Source organism: Amphiura filiformis, chromosome 11 (assembly GCF_039555335.1).
Source record: "Amphiura filiformis chromosome 11, Afil_fr2py, whole genome shotgun sequence".
NCBI lineage: Eukaryota > Metazoa > Echinodermata > Ophiuroidea > Amphilepidida > Amphiuridae > Amphiura > Amphiura filiformis.
The window spans coordinates 33,556,234-33,575,152 of record NC_092638.1 but is presented as its reverse complement, the minus strand read 5'-3'; the positions used below and the strand labels follow the sequence as shown (position 1 = coordinate 33,575,152).

The following is an 18,919-nucleotide window of genomic DNA, read 5'->3' as shown; positions in this document are numbered from 1 at the left end:
GTTTTCAAGGAGTTGAACATTAAAAAAAGACAATAGTACGTGTTTTGAACTGTTTTTGATCTACTTAGGCTAAATTTAGAACTGATATAAAAGGTTAATTTTTGATGGACCACAAAATATATATATATATATATATATACGTAGGCGACTCCAAATTTACTCAAACATAATGTATCAAAATATTAATGTTTGGAGGTGATAATGATAATAATAATAAAAAAAATGTCCTTATGGTTACTTCCCCAAATACCACGTACTAAGTTTTATTCCTGATAAAACAAAAGTTGCGCCCGGTAAGGGACTCGAACCCTTGGCCCTCAGATTAAAAGTCTGATGCTCTACCGACTGAGCTAACCGGGCTCAGATATTTAGTGCAAGGACAGCGTACTTTATATTTAATTGTAGGCTTTTTTTTTTTACAGATAAGAAGAAAAATATGGAGAAATCCGCGGAATTGTCAGCGCAGTTCCCCGGCGCGGTGTCGCGTAGTAGGATTATGGTGGTATATTCATAGTTTGCTAATTGTAAAGCCCGTTGGTTATTTTAGAGACCATCAGATGTTGTAATGGCCGTCTCTCCTCATCACCATCTACTCATATTATTCGTCCACAACGTCTTCAAAACTGGGCAGCACGTCTTGTATTTGAAGTCGACCGAAAACACTTACCTGATCCACTTTTGAAGTCACTTCACACACCGACATCGCCTGGCTATAATTACTTTCTCTGCAGAGATACTAAAATCAATACCCGGGATCGATACACGTGAATGTCCCATGCACGAGTTTGATATGAGACGAAAATCTTTGGATACCGGGGTAGAAAATGATGAATATCTCCCGTAAATGATTTCGTATAAAGAAACCAGATATGGTTCCTTGCACTTGAATATATATTTTGAATATGATAGTCGTTAGCTTGCGTCTTGAGATAGAAGCTTGCGTCTTGAGTCAGAAACTGACAATAATTCTGATTTATACGTGCGAATTATATAGCGCAGTGTATAGGCCAATCGTGAAGGTAGTCTAACAGCATATGACCTATAGCGTACATGTACCATGCTCGACTCGGCGAGGTCAGTCATCGGCCTAATCGGGGCTATTGTCAGTAGCCTTAGTCAGATGTCCTTCGGCCCATTATGCGACTCAAAAGTCGATACATAATGGCCATGCGTGGCGGTGGATTCAACCTACCATGGCATTTTCTGCCATGAAGATATCGGGGCGATGACACTGTGCTTCATTGGCTTCCAATACGCCAAAGGATGTTTTCAAACTACTTTTGCTTGTATATAAATGTCCGACCAAGCTGGACCAACATATTTGCTTATCATTGTATGTTCCAAAGAGACAACTCCGATCTTGCGATGATTATCTTCGTCTTGACTATCCCATGACTAGAGTCTTAGCTGGTGATAGAACTTTTACAGTTTTGCATCAAAATAGTGGAATAAGCTACCTGTCTATATTAAACAATCTTCATCTACAAATATATTAAAAAAAAGCGATTAAAACTTATTTGTTCCCTTAACATCCCAGCAAACACAAAAACGTTTTAAAAAAGTTTTAAATAAGTTATATTTTGGCTTTTGGTTTAGGTAAAAACATTTTAATAACATTAAAATGTCGGGTTATATAAAGGTAATGATAACGTTTTAAAACGTTTTGTATGAAAACACACTTCAACAATATTTTTAAATGTTTTCAAAAAATGTTATTGTTAACTATTTTTGCAAACATTTTTGCCAAATATTGTGTCAATACTTAAATAACATTATGTTAAAATGTTTGAATCCAGCAAACACAGAAATGTTCTTAAAATGTTTTTTTCAACACATTTTAATAACATTTAAATGTCGGGTTATATAAAGGTCCTGAAAACATTTTTAAAACGTTATTGATAATATTTTGGGCAAACATTTTTCGCAAAATATTTTTTCAATCTCAAAATAACATTCTGTTTAGAATATTTTGTATCAAGTTTTCAAGAATGTTTTTGGAATGTTATTAAAACGTTTTTATACCCTTTATATAACCCGACATTTAAACGTTTTCTGTAAAACATTTTTGTTTGCTGAGCAGTAGATTATCAAAAATGTTTTTTAAGTTTATGAAAACGTTTTATACTCTTAATATACCCTTTATATAACCCGACATTTAAACGTTTTCTGACAACCTTTTATACCCTTTTGCGAATGATGTCGAAAACGTTTTGTGTTTGCTGGGATGTTCTTATTGGTATTGTAATTTGTATTTAAGATGCACCTTCAAAATGTAGTTTTTAAGTAGTAGTATTAAGGTATTTTGTAAGCGCGCTGAGCCTTATGGAAATGGCGCAAATGCTCGTTGTATTGTATTGTATTGTATTGTATTGTATTGTATTGTAAAAGAGAAAAGGAGAAAATCAAATGATTCAATACAAAAAAGGAAGAAAGCAATCATTTGGCGTGGTTTTCTAGGAGTGGACCATTTAAAAAAAAAGACACGGGTACGTGTTTTGAACCGTTTTTGACATACTTAGGCTAAATTTAGAATTAATATCAAATGTGACCATCCATCTCAAACCGCTCGTAATTGTATTTCGAGTTACAGTGAAAATATGCATAGAGGTTGTATTCATATGTCCCTAATACTTGTCCGACATGTTTCTCATTTTAGCCCAGTCAAACACCAATCTTTAATCCTATTGTTGAAGAGGATAATAAGCTTATACTTATGTATAGCATTAGTAAAAAGCTTAAGTCTTTGTTTGCTTTGGCGGATAAATCCTGTTCAAGTGGTGGGTTAACCAACAATTAACAATGAGAGGACATTCCTGAACCTCGTTCAGTTGGGGATGATTTGAAGTGACCGCCAATTATGACCATTATATATTTAATACCAGCAATGTGGAAAAAAAAGAAATAATATAGTGCCAAAATAATGTACCCTTTTACTGAAGGAGCAAAGTTTAACAAGTTATAACTCCGATTCTGGATATCGTTTGAAGTCAAATGATATATCATTGTAACGCTTATGATATATATTTTCTAAACACGGAAAAAACAAACAAATTTGACCAGGGCCGACTTTACGAGCGTTTCGACCTGGACGGTCACAAATGTTTATTTTTTGATGGACCACAAAAAAATATACGTAGGCTACTCAAAACATAATGTACCAAAATATTATGTTTTGAGGTGATAATAATAATAATAATAATAATAATAATAATAATAATAATAATAATAATAATAATAATAATAATAATAATAATAATAAAATTGTCTCTATGGTTTCCTGTCCCAATAACACCACGTACCAAGTTTAATTCCCGAATAGCGGAACGCGGGTCCCCGCTGGCTTGATCAGAGGAGGATTAAAAGCATTCCTACAATGCACTATGATTGGGAAATTTGATCAATATAACCTAATTTTAAAGGCAAAGTCCCCATTGCAGCACACACAAAATTGCAATTGTAAAACTGCAGCCAACGAGCTATTAGTTGAAACTTATAACTTATATTTGACTTTCTTACAGGAAACATGCATATTGTCCCACTGCATAAATTTTATTCAAGTCGCAATGTTTTTAATGATAAATAAAAGGATGAAAACACCAGATATTTGTATACAATCCCAATGCAAGGTATGGTCAACTGTGCCACATGTGTACAAAAGCCAGACATACCAAGGTCAGAAACCCTATTAGGTTTATGTGGGAATGTCTTTAAACATCCTCTGTTCCCGATAAAACAAAAAAATTTCGCCCGGTAAGGGACTCGAACCCTTGGCCCTCAGATTAAAAGTCTGATGCTCTACCGACTGAGCTAACCGGGCTCAGCTGCTACAATGTCAGTGCACTTTAAATTTATGGAGCATTACAGTAGTGCTCTGATCAATAACAGTACCGACAATTAATGCTAATTTCTTGTGTTTTGGTATGTTTATTCTTTTTGTGTGAGGGGGCCCAGTGGGGATCTCAGGGTCGGGAGGTATGAGTGAAGAAATATATTTGATATGACGTGCTTACATTAAATGCAACCGTTTGGATAAAATAATAATAATAATAATAATAATAATAATAATAATAATAATAATAATAATAATAATAATAATAATAATAATAATAATAATAATAATAATAATAATAATAATAACTAGACTTAGCTGTGGTCTAAGACCACGAACACAGCCGTGTTGTGACCCCTTAATGACCTTTGACCCTAAAATATATGAAAACCCCATAGACATTGGCTAATGTCAATGTATGTGTGCACGTGGCATCACTTTGCCATGTTATTTGTGGCAGAAGGGCATTTTGAAGGTTTTTGTCTCAGACCGGAAGTGACACCTTAATGACCTTTTACCCCAAATAAAAATATACCACGTATACACTGAGTAACATCAATTCATGTGTGAATGTAGCGTCTCTGTGCTATATTTTTCTTGGCTGATAAAGTTTTTTGAAGTTATTTCGTTTTATACCGGAAGTGACCCCTTAATGACCTTTGACCCCAAATCTGTGTACACCCCATTGACACTGGGTAATAACAATGCATGTGTGCAAGTGGCATCACTGTCCTACGTAATTTGTGGGAGAAGATGTATTTTAAAGGTATTTCGTTTTATACCGGAAATTACCCCTTAATGACCTTTGACCCCAAATAAAAAAATACCATATTTACATTGGGTAGACATAATTCATGTGTGAACATACCATCACTCTCCTATATTTTTCTTAGCTAATAGAAATTTTTTCAGGTATTTCGTTTTATACCGGAAGTGACCCCTTAATGACCTTTGACCCCAAATCTGTGTACACCCCATAGACACTGGGTAATAGCAATGCATGTGTGCAAGTGGCGTCTCTGTCCTACATAATTTGTGAAAGAAGATGCATTTTAAAGGTATTTCTTTTTATACCGGAAGTGACCCCTTAATGAGCTTTGACCCCAAATAAAAAAATACCACATATACATTGGGTGACTGCAGATCATATGTGAACATACCGTTACTGTCCCATGTTTTACTGAGCTAATAAAAAATTTTGAAGGTTTTTCGTTTTATACCGGAAGTGATCGCTTAATGACTTTTGACCCCAAATCTGTGTACACCTTATAGACACTGGGTAATTACAATGCATGTGTGCAAGTGGCGTCTCTGTCCTACGTAATTTGTAGGAGAAGGTGCATTTTGAGCTGAAATCACGTTTTTGACCCCTGTGACCCCTGCGTGACCTTTGACCCAACAAGTTTCATGTGACATGTAGGGGCACGGTCAATGATCATTGTGACCAAGTTAGGTCAAAATCGATGTAAGCATGTGAGTGCTAGAGCAAATGTAATTGTTGACAGAAGAAAGAAGAAAGAAGAAAGAAGAAAGAAAGAAAGAAAGAACCTGTAAGAAAAAAGACACAGCCGTGACTAACGTCACGGCTGTGTAATAATAATAATAATAATAATAATAATAATAATAATAATAATAAAATTGTCTCTATGGTTTCCTGTCCCAATAACACCACGTACCAAGTTTTATTCCCGAATAGCGGAGCGCGAGTCCCCGTTGGATGAGTTACTCCCAATCACAGGAGGCTTAAAGGCATTCCTACAATGCACTATGATTGGGAAATTTGATCAATATAACATAATTTTAAAGACAAAGTGCCCATTGCCACACGCACAAAATTGTAATTTCCAAACTGCAGCGAGCTAATAGTTGAGACTTATAACTTTTATTTGACTTTCTTACAGGAAACATGCATATTGTCCCACTGCATTAATTTTATTCATAAGTCTTTTTTTAAATGTTTTAATGATAAATAAAAGCATGAAAACACCAGATATTTGTACACAATCCCAATGCAAGGTATGGTCAACTGTGCCACATGTGTACAAAAGCCAGACATACCAAGGTCAGAAACCCCATTAGGTTTATATGGGAATGTCTTTAAACATCCTCTGTTCGCGATAAAACAATAAAATTTTCGCCCGGTAAGGGACTCGAACCCTTGGCCCTCAGCTTAAAAGTCTGATGCTCTACCGACTGAGCTAACCGGGCTCGGCTGCTACAATGTCAGTGCACTTTAAATTTAATTTATAGGCATTGTTTCTACTGTCAAGAAGAAAAATATATTTGATATGACGTGCTTACATTAAATGCAACCGTTTGGATAAAAATAAAAATAATAATAAAAATAATAATAATAAAATTGTCTCTATGGTTTCCTGTCCCAATAACACCACGTACCAAGTTTTATTCCCGAATAGCGGAGCGCGAGTCCCCGCTGCACACCGTCATCATCCCTATATCTTCGTGTTAAAAATTGCCGTGATAATACGATGAATCCTCACGTTTTTCAACAACTACGCATGATGAATTTGTTCGAGATAGCCCGTGCGACTCAGGCTAAGCCTACAATTTGAGCTTTTTGAGAGCCGGCCACACTGTTTCTATACTATGTTTTACGATTTTCGCATGATCAATATATGGCTGGCCGTAACCGCCACAACGTGGAGCTGCTACGCGTAGCTTACTTTTCGCTTCGCGGAGCTAAATTGACCAATCATGTTAGATCTTTTCATTACGCGGAGCCAGTGGATGCATCCTCGTTCCAGAGAGAGAAAACTCTTGCCAAAATTAATGTTTACTATGGGGATTTTAAATGAATCGATTGTAAATAAACCACGACCAGTTGTACAGGATCAATACCATTGTTTGATTAGTGTATAGTCAATGTTACCTTGCATGCATGTGTCATGTGTGTGGCGTGTTTGTTTGTTTGTTTGTCTACTGTGTCAGGCCAGGATCACTGACACCCACGGTACTGATACTCTCACACTATCACGGTGATCATATTGTTGAATGTTGTTGACTTTAAAATAATCATGATGCAGTCATGTCTACAGTAGAACTCACCACGACCTTTGAAGGACTTAAACCCTATTAAAAGCTATTAAACCAAGATAACACTCAATGAAAACAGCTCAACTATGTTACATCAGATCTTCTCTGGTTAAATACACACTGCACTTGTGTCTGTTTTACCTGTGCAATGAGCAATGAGCTGGTATTATAGTTTCAGTTGGGTGAACGATTATAAAGCGAACGCAAGGTAACAATACTGTGGGCTTTTGTTTACGAAATGAGACAATAGTCTGCTTATTGTTAACCAGCGTTCTTGAAAAAGAAGCTTAATGACTTAACACGGTTTAGAAATAATTTCTTCATATTTTTGGTGTTATCTGTCGTTTACATATCCTTCCTAAAACACTAAAGTACCAATATTTCCAAACACCTAAATTAGCTAAAATTTAGGACATGTTACAAAACTATATTTTCTAGAATTTCAGAGAATACTTTAAATATTGGCCGGTTATTTTTTACACAGTGACGTCAACTAGGCAATGGCCTATACTTCTAACATATACTATTTGTAGAGGTCACGCGTCAATGGTGAGCGCACTGAGTATTGTGTATAGGAAAACGGACAGTAACTACAGTATGTATGGCCTACTACTAGTATATAAAGTAAATCCGAACTGGTTTGCAGTTTGCTGAAGGTCGAATTCCGCAGGGACGCCGCGCAAGTTATACAAATTAGCTCCCGGCGATACACTGCAGATCGCAGAACTGTGTGCATAGTTTACCACCACTCTGGCTAGCTATATAGTTATGTACAATACTGTATGAGTTTCTTATGAGTGCATGTCCATCTTAATAATAAGTCAGTTCGTACTTTTCATAAACTACTTTTTTAATCATAACTTTCGTGACCGAGGATATCTTGCAACTACGTGACGCTCGTCTGGCAAATTCTTAATGAATAAATTCGCTTCACGTAATGAGTAAGTCGTACTTAATTAGTCAGTTTTACCTCCGAGTAGGCCCCTAATGAAAAACTCTAACATGATCATGATTGGTCAATTTGGCTCCACGGAGCAAAAAGTCAGCTACGCGTAGCAGCTCCACGTTGTGGCGGTTGCGGCCTACCATATCAGTATCCCATATGATATTTCTATTGCAAGAAAATTTTATTTGTTGTCAGGTTTTATCTTAAATACACTAACTGGAAATTAAATACACTAATTAGTGAGGACCGGTATTTTGCTGTGGATATGTTTAACTGCAATTTGCGGGTAAAAATTTGAAATCCTGAGTAAAAATTGTAATCATATTCAACTCTTTGAGAAAAAATTTATATAAAAGAATGCATGTAAAATCCAGCTGCAATACAATGTACATTATTGACACACTATCACTCTCTTTATCTACGGCAAGAATAGAATATCGATTACAATCGAATTGAATACGATGCTCAGTTTTGAGTTTGTAGTTGACTACTAAGCGACCTAAGCGATCGATTGCTAGCCAATCAGATAGAACTCATTTTCTTGCGTTCGGTGAAATACCAGTCGCCCGTCGCTCACCAACGGAGTATTAAATTTATATTTATCGTATAGGAAGTCGACACTGTGCGCTGGATGAGTTACTCCCGATCACAGGAGGCTTAAAGGCATTCCTACAATGCACTATGATTGGGAAATTTGATCAATATAACATAATTTTAAAGACAAAGTGCCCATTGCCACACGCACAAAATTGTAATTTCCAAACTGCAGCGAGCTAATAGTTGAGACTTATAACTTTTATTTGACTTTCTTGCAGGAAACATTCATAGTGTCCCACTGCATTAATTTTATTCATAAGTCTCAATGTTTTGAATGTTAAATAAAAGGATGAAAACACCAGATATTTGCACACAATCCCAATGCAAGGTATGGTAAACTGTGCCACATGTGTACAAAAGCCAGACATACCAAGGCACAGTGTCGACGTCCTATACGATAAATATTTAATACTCCGTTGGTGAGCGACGGGCGAGTGGTATTTCACCGAACGCAAGAAAAGGAGTTCTATCTGATTGGCTAGCAATCGATCGCTTAGGTCGCTTAGTAGTCAACTACAAACTCAAAACTGAGCAATGTATTCAAATCGATTGAAATCGATATTCTATTATTGACGAAGATAAAGAGAGTGATAGTGTGTCAATAATGTACATTGTATTGCAGCTGGATTTTACATGCTTTCCTTTATATTATCATTTTCTCAAAGAGTTGAATATGATCACAATTTTTACCCAGGATTTCAAATTTTTTACCCGCAAATTGCAGTTAAACATATCCACAGCAAAATACCGGTCCTCACTAATTAGTGTATTTAATTTCCAGGTAGTGTATTTAAGATAAAACCTGACAACAAATAAAATTTTCTTGCAATAGAAATATCATATGGGATACTGATATGGTAGGCCGCAACCGCCACAACGTGGAGCTGCTACGCGTAGCTGACGTTTTGCTCCGTGGAGCCAAATTGACCAATCATGATCATGTTAGAGTTTTTCATTACTCGGAGGTAAAACTGACCAATTAAGTACGACTTACTCATTACGTGAAGCGAATTTATTCATTAAGAATTTGCCAGACGAGCGTCACGTAGTTGCAAGATATCCTCGGTCACGAAAGTTATGATTCAAAAAGTAGTTTATGAAAAGTACGAACTGACTTATTATTAAGATGGACATGCACTCATAAGAAACTCATACAGTATTGTACATAACTATATAGCTAGGCAGAGTGGTGGTAAACTATGCACACAGTTCTGCGATCATACAGTGTATCGCCGGGAGCTAATTTGTATAACTTGCGCGGTGTCCCTGCGGAATTCGACCTTCAGCAAACTGCAAACCAGTTCGGATTTACTTTATATCATGATATACTAGTAGTAGGCCATACATACTGTAGTTACTGTCCGTTTTCCTATACACAATACTCAGTGCGCTCACCATTGACGCGTGACCTCTACAAATAGTGTATGTTAGAAGTATAGGCCATTGCCTAGTTGACGTCAATGTGTAAAAAATAACCGGCCAATATTTAAAGTATTCTCTGAAATTCTAGAAAATATAGTTTTGTAACATGTCCTAGATTTTTAGCTAATTTAGGTGTTTGGAAATATTGGTACTTTAGTGTTTTAGGAAGGATATGTAAACGACAGATAACACCAAAAAATATGAAGAAATTATTTCTAAACCGTGTTAAGTCATTAAGCTTCTCATTTTCAAGAACGCTGGTTAACAATAAGCAGACTATTGTCTCATTTCGTAAACAAAAGCCCACAGTATTGTTACCTTGCGTTCGCTTTATAATCGTTCACCCAACTGAAACTATAATACCAGCTCATTGCTCATTGCACAGGTAAAACAGACACAAGTGCAGTGTGTATTTAACCAGAGAAGATCTGATGTAACATAATTGAGCTGTTTTCATTGAGTGTTATCTCGGTTTAATAGCTTTTAATGGGGTTTAAGTCCTTCAAAGGTCGTGGTTAATTCTACTGTAGACATGACTGCATCATGATTATTTTAAAGTCAACAACATTCAACAATATGATCACCGTGATAGTATGACAGTATCAGTACCGTGGGTGTCAGTGATCCTGGCCTGATACAGTAGACAAACAAACAAACAAACACGCCACACACATGACACATGCATGCAAGGTAACATTGACTAATCAAACAATGGTATTGATCCTGTACAACTGGTCGTGGTTTGTTTACAATCGATTCATTTAAAATCCCCATAGTAAACATTAATTTTGGCAAGAGTTTTCTCTCTCTGGAACGAGGATGCATCCACTGGCTCCGCGTAATGAAAAGACCTAACATGATTGGTCAATTTAGCTCCGCGAAGCGAAAAGTAAGCTACGCGTAGTAGCTCCACGTTGTGGCGGTTACGGCCAGCCATGTACTGATCATGCGAAAATCGTAAAAACATAGAATAGAAACAGTGTGGCAGGCTCTCAAAATCTCAAATTGTATGCTTAGCCTAAGTCGCTCGGCCTATCTCGAATAAAATCACCATGCGTAGCTGTTGAAAAACGTGAGGATTCATCGTACTATCACGGCAATTCTTGATACGAAGATATAGGGACGATGACGGTGTGCAAGGTCAGAATGTGGGAATGTCTTTAAACATCCTCTGTTCTTGATAAAACAAAATTTTCGCCCGGTAAGGGACTCGAACCCTTGGCCCTCAGATTAAAAGTCTGATGCTCTACCGACTGAGCTAACCGGGCTCAGTTACTACAATGTCAGTGCACTTTAAATTTAATTGATAGGCATTGTTTTTACTGACAAGAAGAAAAATATATTTGATATGACGTGCCTACATTAAATGCAACCATTAGGATAAAAATAATAATAATAAAATTGTCTCTATGGTTTCTTGTCCCAATAACACCACGTACCAAGTTTTATTCCCGAATAGCGGAGCGCGAGTCCCCGCTGGATGAGTTATTCCCGATAAAACAAACAAAATAATTTCGCCCGGTAAGGGACTCGAACCCTTGGCCCTCAGATTAAAAGAAGAAAAATTTGATGTGCTTACATTAAATGCAACCGTTTGGATAAAATAATTGTAAAATCAACATAGTAATCAGTAAAGTATTAGGAAATGTACAAATTGTACAACGAAACAAAAAAAGAAAGACAAATACTTATTAGATACATTACAGTTAGGGACCGTTCACAAACACTTGTAAGGGTAAAGTCTGATGCAAAAAAAGGGGGGAGCCCTGAACATTTTTGACCCTCCTAAGGGGGGCCCTCATTACTCGTTGACTGCCGATAAACGTCCCAATAAATCGGACTTAGTCACCGGTCAGTTCTCATGATAGATATCCATGGCTAACGATGGTTAACTATGAAAACATGTTAAAGGACATCAAGAAAATTTTCTAAGTTATTTATTTTGAGCTCTTTCGAGTATCGACGAGTAATGGATATATTCTGTAGATTTAGGTTTTGTCTGTGACTGCTAATGTGAGGCCGTCGTAGGTCGTACGGGGCTCAAACTCGGTGGGTGGGTTTAGCTCTGTCCTGGCAAGAAGAAGTTTATGTTCGTTAAGTCATCCGACCCCGGGGCCCCCTCCCAGGGGTCATTTGAGGTGAAATGACTAAAAACTGTCATATGGGCATGAAACTAGGTCGTACGGGACTCAAACTCGGTGGGTGGGTGACGTTCTGTCCTGGCAAGAAGATGTTTATGTTCGTTAAGTCATCCGACCCCGGGGCCCCCTCCCAGGGGTCATTTGAGGTCAAATGACTACAAACTGTCATATGGGCATGAAACTACAATCAAGGAAAAAAGTCCTTGGAACGCTTGGCACACTCTGTCGAAATTCCGTGCAGAATTTCTTATGTTCATGGAAATGACCTATATTGTGTTTGGGAAGAAACATGACATCTACAACAATGATTTACCCTTCCCTCTCCCCATCAAGCAATGTTGGAACACATTGGGGAACCGCTGAAGACATTGGCAGTTCTCAACATTGCACGGGGAGAGGGGTGACAGTTTTCCGTTATTTACACGCAAGCGTTCCAAGACTTTTTTCCTTGATTGTCTCTACCGAATGCAAAATATTTCATCTAAATTTCGTTTTTGTCTCATAACTCAAAAACGGAATGTCGTATGAGCTTCAAATTGCACACGATTTGAGAGTGGATCATATGCTTTGTAATCATAATAAAATTGTTAATAAAGAATTTGGTTTATTTAAGGAGTGGTCATTGGAAACACCCCCTATGCTAAATTACTCACGTTTCTTAATCATGGCTCTAAAATGCTCTAAAATGTCGTTTTTGTCCATAACTCAAAAACAGAATGTTGTATGAGTTTCATATTGCACCAGATTTGAGAGTAGATAATATCCTTTTGAATCATAATAAAATGTTTGATAAAATTGTTGGGTTATTCAGGGAGTGGTCACTGAAAACACCTCCTATGCTAAATTACACAAGTTTCGTAATTATGCCCTCTACTGTAGTCAAATTTCGTTTTTGTCTCGTAACTCAAAAACACTACAAATACATTTATTTACAATATCACAATGTTTTGCAGCATGTTTCCAAAATATTTTCAATGTTATTAAAACTTCAAACATTTTGTACCCTTTACGATATAATCCAACATGTAAATGTTTTGTCTAAAACTTGTGTTTGCTGAGTATAGGCATATATAAATGTTTTCTGGAAAACTTGTGTATGCTGAGTATAGGCATATCCGAGCGAATCACAAAGATCATGATGTAACAATTTGAAACAACTCATTTCTGAATATTATTTCTATTAAGACACGCTTTTGCGATGAGAAAAACAAGAAGAAAAAAACACAATTGAATATACTTTAAAAAAAAGACCACCACTGGGACTCGAACCATTCACATCGGTCAATAGTCAAAAGGTTATCAGTCTGAGGACTAATCCGCTACGCCACGCTGCCATTTCGCAATCGAAGTAACAAGTTTTGTTCTTTTATAGTAATCAGGTATCGGGGAAAGTGTAAACTTAGTATAGAGTGCTTGCACGAAAGGTCATGAGTTCAAATCATCCTCCAGACACGCTCCATAAGATATGCTAATGCATGGAGTACAAAGAATTACTTTGATCAAAACCAGTTAAACAGGTGATTGGTATTGTACTCCGTGCATTTGCATGTCCTCTGGAGCGTGTCTTTAGGATGGTTTGAACTTTGTGATCTTCCATGCAAGCACCCTATAGTAGAAACCTCAAAATGTATCAGTTTACCATAATGACAAAATGGTCCAAAATCGATATTTTATGTTTTTAGGCCGCATCTCACGAAGCGTCACGTTCGTTTACATTTGCTATACCAATTGAAAATGTTTTATTGCAACAGGAATGATATAAAATTTGTTAACAGTTAAGTTTACCAATTTGAATTGAAATAAATACGCATAAACAACTCATTTCTGAATATTATTTATATTAAAATACGCTTTTGCGATGAGAAAAAAAAAAACAAGAAAAGAAAAAAGAAAACAACAATTGAATATACTTTTAAAAAAGACCACCATTGGGACTCGAACCACATTGGTCATATAGTCAATTAAGGTTATCAGTCTGAGGACTAATCCGCTACGCCACGCTGCCATTTCGCAATCGAAGTAACAAATTGTGTGAAACATTTTTATTTAGTCAGGTCAATCGTGGAAAGAAATGCATATATTTAAATTCAAATGGTAAAGTGTTAACAAATTTCATATAAGAGCAAAGTGTATTCCTTTGCATTAAAACATTCTCAATTGGTATAGCAAATAGTAAATCGAATTTGACGCGTCATGAGATGCGGCATCTCAAAACATAAAATGTCGATTTTGGACCATTTTGTCATTATGGTAAACTGATACACTTTGCCATTTCTCCACTATACTAGTTTACACTTTCCCTCATACCTGACTACTATAAAAGAACAAAACTTGTTACTTCGTTTGTGCAATGGCAGCGTGGCGTAGCGGATTAGTCCTCCGACTGTTAACGTTTTGGCTATTGACTGATGTGCATGGTTCGAGTCCCAATGGTGGTCTATATTTTTCTTTAAGTGTATTAAATTGTTGTTGTTTTTTTCTTTGATTTTGTTCTCATCGCAAAAAGCGTATTTTGTTATAAATACTATTCAGAAAAGAGTTGTTTCAAATTGTTACATCATAATCTTTCTGATTCGCTCGGATGTGCCTATACTCAGTAAACACAAGTTTTAGAGAAAACATAAATTTTACACGTTAGGTTATATCATAAAGGGTACATAACGTTTTAATAACATTAAAAACACATTTTGGAAACATGCTGCAAAACATTGTGATATTGTACGAAAAATGCATTTGTAGTGTTTTTGAGTTATGAGACAAAAACGAAAATTGACTCAGTATCATACAGAAGAGGGCCATAATTACAAAACTTGTGTCATTTAGCATAGGAGGTGTTGTCAGTGACCAATCCCTAAATAACTCAACATTTTTATCAACAATTTTATTATGATTCAAAAGGATATTATCTACTCTCTAATCGTGTGCAATATGAAGCTCATACAACATTCTGTTTTTGAGTTATGGACAAAATCGACATTTTAGAGCAGTTTAGAGCCATAATTATGAAAAGTGTGTAATTTAGCATATGGGGTGTTTTCAGTGACCACTCCCTAAATAAACCAAATTCTTTATCAACAATTTTATTATGATTGCAAAGCATATAATCCCCTCTCAAATCGTGTACAATATGAAGCTCATACAACATTCTGTTTTTTGAGTTATGGACAAAAACGACATTTTAGAGCAGTTTAGAGCCATAATTATGAAACGTGTGTAATTTAGCATATGGGGTGTTTTTCGGTGACCACTCCTAAGTAAACCAAATTCGTTATCAACAATTTTATTATGATTGCAAAGTATATAACCCACTCTCAAATCGTGTGAAATTTGAAGCTCATACGACATTCCGTTTTTGAGTTATGAGACAAAACGAAATTTAGATGAAATATTTTGCATTCGGTAGAGACAATCAAGGAAAAAAAGTCCTTGGAACGCTTGGCACACTCTGTCGAAATTCCGTGCAGAATTTCTTATGTTCATGGAAATGACCTATATTGTGTTTGGGAAGAAACATGACATCTACAACAATGATTTACCCTTCCCCTTTCCCCATCAAGCAATGTTGGAACACATTGGGGAACCGCTGAAGACATTGGCAGTTCTCAACATTGCACGGGGAGAGGGGTGACAGTTTTCCGTTATTTACACGCAAGCGTTCCAAGACTTTTTTCCTTGATTGTCTCTACCGAATGCAAAATATTTCATCTAAATTTCGTTTTTGTCTCATAACTCAAAAACGGAATGTCGTATGAGCTTCAAATTGCACACGATTTGAGAGTGGATCATATGCTTTGTAATCATAATAAAATTGTTAATAAAGAATTTGGTTTATTTAAGGAGTGGTCATTGGAAACACCCCCTATGCTAAATTACTCACGTTTCTTAATCATGGCTCTAAAATGCTCTAAAATGTCGTTTTGTCCATAACTCAAAAACAGAATGTTGTATGAGTTTCATATTGCACCAGATTTGAGAGTAGATAATATCCTTTTGAATCATAATAAAATGTTTGATAAAATTGTTGGGTTATTCAGGGAGTGGTCACTGAAAACACCTCCTATGCTAAATTACACAAGTTTCGTAATTATGCCCTCTACTGTAGTCAAATTTCGTTTTTGTCTCGTAACTCAAAAACACTACAAATACATTTATTTACAATATCACAATGTTTTGCAGCATGTTTCCAAAATATTTTCAATGTTATTAAAACTTCAAACATTTTGTACCCTTTACGATATAATCCAACATGTAAATGTTTTGTCTAAAACTTGTGTTTGCTGAGTATAGGCATATATAAATGTTTTCTGGAAAACTTGTGTATGCTGAGTATAGGCATATCCGAGCGAATCACAAAGATCATGATGTAACAATTTGAAACAACTCATTTCTGAATATTATTTCTATTAAGACACGCTTTTGCGATGAGAAAAACAAGAAGAAAAAACACAATTGAATATACTTTTAAAAAAAAAAAGACCACCACTGGGACTCGAACCATTCACATCGGTCAATAGTCAAAAGGTTATCAGTCTGAGGACTAATCCGCTACGCCACGCTGCCATTTCGCAATCGAAGTAACAAGTTTTGTTCTTTTATAGTAATCAGGTATCGGGGAAAGTGTAAACTTGTATAGAGTGCTTGCACGAAAGGTCATGAGTTCAAATCATCATCCAGACGCTCAATAAGATATGCTAATGCATGGAGTACAAAGAATTACTTTGATCAAAACCAGTTAAACAGGTGATTGGTATTGTACTCCGTGCATTTGCATGTCCTCTGGAGCGTGTCTTTAGGATGGTTTGAACTTTGTGATCTTCCATGCAAGCACCCTATAGTAGAAACCTCAAAATGTATCAGTTTACCATAATGACAAAATGGTCCAAAATCGATATTTTATGTTTTTAGGCCGCATCTCACGAAGCGTCACGTTCGTTTACATTTGCTATACCAATTGAAAATGTTTTATTGCAACAGGAATGATATAAAATTTGTTAACAGTTAAGTTTACCAATTTGAATTGAAATAAATACGCATAAACAACTCATTTCTGAATATTATTTATATTAAAATACGCTTTTGCGATGAGAAAAAAAAACAAGAAAAGAAAAAAGAAAACAACAATTGAATATACTTTTTTTTAAAATTTTACCAATGAGACTCGAACCACATTGGTCAATAGTCAAAAGGTTATCAGTCTGAGGACTAATCCGCTACGCCACGCTGCCATTTCGCAATCGAAGTAACAAGGTTGTGTTCTTTTATAGTAGTCAGGTATCGTGGAAAGTGTAAACTTGAAATAGTAGAAATGGCAAAGTGTATCAGTTTACCATAATGACAAAATGGTCCAAAATCGACATTTTATGTTTTTCAGGCGTCATTCATTTTGCATTAAAACGTTCTCAATTGGTATAGCAAATGCTAAACGAATTGACGCGTCATGAGATTTTATTCAAAAAATAAAATGTCGATTTTGACCATTTTGTCATTATGGTAAACTGATACACTTTGCCATTTCTACTATACAAGTTTACACTTTCCCCGATACCTGACTACTATAAAAGAACAAAACTTGTTACTTCGTTTGTGCAATGGCAGCGTGGCGTAGCGGATTAGTCCTCCGACTGTTAACGTTTTGGCTATTGACTGATGTGCATGGTTCGAGTCCCAATGGTGGTCTATATTTTTTCTTTAAGTGTATTAAATTGTTGTTGTTTTTTTCTTTTATTTTTTTCTCATCGCAAAAGCGTATTTTGTTATAAATACTATTCAGAAAAGAGTTGTTTCAAATTGTTACATCATAATCTTTCTGATTCGCTCGGATGTGCCTATACTCAGTAAACACAAGTTTTAGAGAAAACATAAATTTTACACGTTAGGTTATATCATAAAGGGTACATAACGTTTTAATAACATTAAAAACACATTTTGGAAACATGCTGCAAAACATTGTGATATTGTACGAAAAATGCATTTGTAGTGTTTTTTTTTTATGAGACAAAAACGAAAATTGACTCAGTATCATACAGAAGAGGGCCATAATTACAAAACTTGTGTCATTTAGCATAGGAGGTGTTGTCAGTGACCAATCCCTAAATAACTCAACATTTTTATCAACAATTTTATTATGATTCAAAAGGATATTATCTACTCTCTAATCGTGTGCAATATGAAGCTCATACAACATTCTGTTTTTGAGTTATGGACAAAATCGACATTTTAGAGCAGTTTAGAGCCATAATTATGAAAAGTGTGTAATTTAGCATATGGGGTGTTTTCAGTGACCACTCCCTAAATAAACCAAATTCTTTGTCAACAATTTTATTATGATTGCAAAGCATATAATCCCTCTCAAATCGTGTACAATATGAAGCTCATACAACATTCTGTTTTTGAGTTATGGACAAAAACGACATTTTAGAGCAGTTTAGAGCCATAATTATGAAACGTGTGTAATTTAGCATATGGGGTGTTTTCGGTGACCACTCCCTAAGTAAACCAAATTCGTTATCAACAATTTTATTATGATTGCAAAGTATATAACCCACTCTCAAATCGTGTGAAATTTGAAGCTCATACGACATTCCGTTTTTGAGTTATGAGACAAAAACGAAATTTAGATGAAATATTTTGCATTCGGTAGAGACAATCAAGGAAAAAGTCCTTGGAACGCTTGGCACACTCTGTCGAAATTCCGTGCAGAATTTCTTATGTTCATGGAAATGACCTATATTGTGTTTGGGAAGAAACATGACATCTACAACAATGATTTACCCTTCCCCCTCTCCCCATCAAGCAATGTTGGAACACATTGGGGAACCGCTGAAGACATTGGCAGTTCTCAACATTGCACGGGGGAGAGGGGTGACAGTTTTCCGTTATTTACACGCAAGCGTTCCAAGACTTTTTTCCTTGATTGTCTCTACCGAATGC

At 35.9% G+C, this 18,919-nt stretch overlaps 4 non-coding genes across 4 annotated transcripts; all 4 read right to left on the bottom strand.

Moving 5' to 3' along the window:
• Positions 1-287: 287 nt before the first annotated feature.
• Positions 288-360, bottom strand: Trnak-uuu (transfer RNA lysine (anticodon UUU)). The gene has a single exon. It is a non-coding gene; the product is annotated as a tRNA-Lys (tRNA).
• A 3,384-nt stretch (positions 361-3,744) lies between these two features.
• Trnak-uuu (transfer RNA lysine (anticodon UUU)) lies at positions 3,745-3,817 on the bottom strand. The gene has a single exon. It is a non-coding gene; the product is annotated as a tRNA-Lys (tRNA).
• Positions 3,818-5,964: 2,147 nt separating this feature from the next.
• Trnak-uuu (transfer RNA lysine (anticodon UUU)) lies at positions 5,965-6,037 on the bottom strand. Its single transcript has one exon. It is a non-coding gene; the product is annotated as a tRNA-Lys (tRNA).
• Positions 6,038-11,043: 5,006 nt separating this feature from the next.
• Trnak-uuu (transfer RNA lysine (anticodon UUU)) lies at positions 11,044-11,116 on the bottom strand. The gene has a single exon. It is a non-coding gene; the product is annotated as a tRNA-Lys (tRNA).
• Between the last annotated feature and the right edge of the window lie 7,803 nt (positions 11,117-18,919).